Source organism: Populus euphratica, unplaced genomic scaffold, assembly GCF_000495115.2.
Source record: "Populus euphratica unplaced genomic scaffold, PopEup_1.0 scaffold1271.1, whole genome shotgun sequence".
In the NCBI taxonomy this organism is placed as follows: domain Eukaryota; kingdom Viridiplantae; phylum Streptophyta; class Magnoliopsida; order Malpighiales; family Salicaceae; genus Populus; species Populus euphratica.
Window position 1 is genome coordinate 12,856 of NW_011501131.1, and position 3,358 is coordinate 16,213.

A 3,358-nucleotide genomic window follows, 5' to 3' on the forward strand; every position below is an offset into this window, starting at 1 on the left:
TTTTTTGGTTGCAAATGGTAAAATTTATTGCGGTGAGATGTTAATCAATTAAAATTAAATTTAATGATATTAAGTGTACGCCAATATGTTAAGGCTATATCATTTATCTTAAATAAATAATAAATATGTTAATTTTGTATTGGATTAAGTTTGGATCCAACCGATATAAAATAAAATAAGAGGTCCAAGTGTATACGAAGCAGATCAACAGGTACGAAACTAAAGCCTCTCCCAATTACCAAATGCCCGCAGCAAACCACAGCTGCAAGTGCGAAGCATATTTGTTAAACCTGTATGCTAGATGGAACAAACAAAACTCAGGGTTCAAAGCTAGAATTGAATTGAATTTTTAATATATTATTGATTTGATGAAATTTAATTGGAAATATAATAAATAAAAATAAATAGTAAATAGTAGTAAATAGAAATGGATTAATAAATAGTGGGCTCCATAGTTTCTATGGTTATTTCCTTAACGGCAAGGTCCTCTCTGGGCACCGGAGCCCCTTACTTGATCGAATCAATGCTATTGTTAACTTTCCTTGAATTTCCTAGTAGTTTACAGTAACAGTACTATGTAATTATGCGGATTAGCTAACCCTTCGAGTCCATCCTTGCAATACTCATATTACTTTTAACAGTACTATTGTTAACTTTCGAAAACTGATCATGGAAGACCACCATATCAAAAGCTAAGACATTTCTTGCAAGACCACCATCCCACCATAAAAAGTCTTATGCTCCACTAATTTCCTCACACAAAGCATAAGATTTTAAAAAGAAAGAAAAGAAAAACCTAGTTCTTTTATTATTATTAATTTGTATAATGTAATAGGTCAATCATATTACTTTTATTTTTTTGAGTTTGATTCTTTGTTGAAGTCTTATATTTCTCTACTCTACTTGTTGCATCAAGTGATTTTTTGAGATCATTTCCCAATTGAGGACGACAGACTACGGGAAAGAGGAGATTGGTTGTGGTGGGGATTGAAGCTGTGATTTGGGATCGCTTCAGGATCTTCTGCTGATAGGTTTATCCAGCAGACTTCAAGAGGTAAGAACCTGCTCTTATATATCATGCAACTCTTATATATCATGCAAAGAAATGGATCAGATCAGAGTTGCTAAACATGAAAAGAGAACAAGAGCTAAAGCTGCATGAATTAACAGCTTAATAAAAAGAATACAGTTTTATTGTGATCTTTTGCAAATAAAAAAGAATAGAAAAAGGCAACAAAATTCTTGGAGGTAGGTATATATGAATGAAGTAGGTATATATTAATGAATGGTATTATAGTAATTAAATAAAGAGTTGATAAATATAAATAGAAAAAAATAAAAAAATTCTAAATTCTTAGAGAGAAAACCGTCAGAGTGAAAAAAAAAAGATAAAGAAAAGATAAAGAAAGGAGAAGGGAGAAAATAAGTTAAAATGTAAGATTTACACTTTGAAGTGTATAAATGTGTTTTTCTTAGCTTTAATTTTCTGTTTTGTTGAATATTAGAGTTTTGAAGATTATGCTTTGGGTTTGATTGATGAATTGATTTAAATATTATGTGTTGATTGTTATGGATAATGAGTTATTTAGTTGATTTTGAAAGATTTTAAGTAAAAATAATGATTTTGAGTTATGGTTTATTTAAATGATAAATTTGAGTTAGAAATCTTGATACATCAAAGAAAATATTACTAAAAAATTGAAGATCAAATTTTTTATAATTAACAAATAATATGATATTTTTAAAATTTTTATAATTTTTAGAAAATATTTCCGCTTAAAATAAAAAAAAATACCTTTTTGAAAATGAAACTAATACTTTTTACTAAAAAATATATTTTATTGACTAATTTTATTAATAAAAAATAAATATAAAAAAATATAAAATTTATTTTTTAAAAAATTATTTTTCGTCGAATAAACAAGTCATAGTTATGACTACTATTTTAATGTGCAGATCTGGTCGAACAAGTGGCCGATAATCCATTGGTTACTTGGATCAGCTGGTCACCATGTCACAAAAAGATTTAAAATTCTCCCTTCATTTACTCACGTTGTAATATCGGTACTTTCTCCTAAATTTGTTTTTTAATAAAAAAACTGAAATTTTTAATTATAATCTGTAAGTATAATTTCTTATGTAATGTAATTGTAATCCCTAGCATGATGCATATTGTAGGGCAAGCATATCAACTCAAGAGCAAAGCAACTCGATGAAATAGCAAAAGAAAAAGATTTGAAGGACTGAAATAAAATAAAACCACAAAAGAAGGATGAAGAAAGTAACCGCACTCTGGATGCCTTTTTTTAGCTTTTATTTATTTATTTAATATTGTAAAAGGTCAATCATAATACATCATTGAGCGTGACACAGAGACGAACATCATAGATTATGTGACACATAAATGAACATCATAGATAATTTATTTTTAATTGCTTGACTTTCATCCTTTATTGTGTTCATTCCAGTAATTTTATTTCTTTGCAAGTCTTTTCATTTATTGATCTGTTTTTTTTTTATAAAAAAACAACAATAAAACTAAAAAAGACTTTGACCGATCATAGCTTAGATTAATTAATTATATTTGTTGTTGGAAGCGAGCTAAGTGATTAATTATCCTGAACCTTTCATTCGTTTCTTTCTTTGCTAGGTGAGTACTTTTATTCATTATTTTAATTATTATAATTGTCCCTGTCTCTATATGATCTTAATTATATCATCAAAATGCATTTTTAATGGGAATTACTGCTTTAACTCACAAGTGTCAGTTAGAATCCTTATACCTTGCCTTGTGGCTTTTGAAGCTGGATTCCGTACAGAGCTAAAGGCCTTCTCCTTTTCTTCCTCCCGCTATTTCATTGAGCAATCAGTAGCAGTGCTTTCCACACATATTTTCCCAAATTAAGGTAATGAAACTCCTATTCCCATTCTCTCTGCGCCTGTTTTACTTGTAGTGACTCACTCTCACGTTCTTGTATCCTTTTTTCTCTGATTTTCAGGTGGAAAATGGCTATCGAAAGTGTGGTTGGATCCATTATATCTAAGATAGCAGAATTCATGGTGGAACCAGTAGGAAGGCAGTTCCGTTACATGTTCTGTTTCAACCATTTTGTTAAAGAATTCAAACAACAAAAGGAGAACCTGATTTCGGCAAAAGAACGTCTGCAAGACGATGTCGAAGCTGCTGAAAGGAATGCTGAAGAAATTTACGAAGATGTGAAAAAGTGGCTGGGAGATGCAAAAAACGAAATTGAAGGTGCGGAGCCCTTGGAAAATGAAATAGGAAAAAATGGCAAATGCTTCACTTGGTGTCCAAACTGCATGCGACAATTCAAGTTAAGCAAGGCACTGGCCAAGA

The 3,358-nt window shown here is 30.1% G+C and overlaps 1 long non-coding RNA gene across 1 annotated transcript; it reads left to right on the forward strand.

The window, feature by feature from the left end:
* The first annotated feature begins 860 nt into the window (after positions 1-860).
* Positions 861-3,218, forward strand: LOC105117284 (uncharacterized). The gene is made up of 3 exons (XR_840710.1): positions 861-1,054; positions 2,805-2,906; positions 3,000-3,218. It is a non-coding gene; the product is annotated as an uncharacterized LOC105117284 (long non-coding RNA).
* Positions 3,219-3,358: the final 140 nt, after the last annotated feature.